This window comes from Apis dorsata, unplaced genomic scaffold (genome assembly GCF_000469605.1).
Source record: "Apis dorsata unplaced genomic scaffold, Apis dorsata 1.3 scaffold_530, whole genome shotgun sequence".
NCBI lineage: Eukaryota > Metazoa > Arthropoda > Insecta > Hymenoptera > Apidae > Apis > Apis dorsata.
In genome coordinates, this window is record NW_006263752.1 from 1,556 (window position 1) to 1,928 (window position 373).

Genomic DNA, 373 nt, shown 5'->3' on the forward strand with positions numbered 1-373 from the left:
ATATTTTATATTTTAATGATAATAAATATATGTAATATTGATATATATATAAAATAATATATTTGTCTCGTATAGTTATAAAGCAATTTGATTGTGATTTTGCATATTAAATTTTTTTTGCTATTTTTTGTTTTTTGTTTTGTAAAGCATCAGTGATTGAATGTTTTGCAAATCTAATATTACGCATTATTCATGAGAAAGTTTTTTCATATTTTTAATTGTTATATTAATAATAAATTAAATTTAGAATATATTGCATTTGTTGTATATATGTATTGTCTATTAGATTAATTTCTTACTGACTTACTACTCTTAATTTCTTCTTATTTATCCTACACTGAGTTGTAGGACACCAATTTTTTTTTTTTTTTTT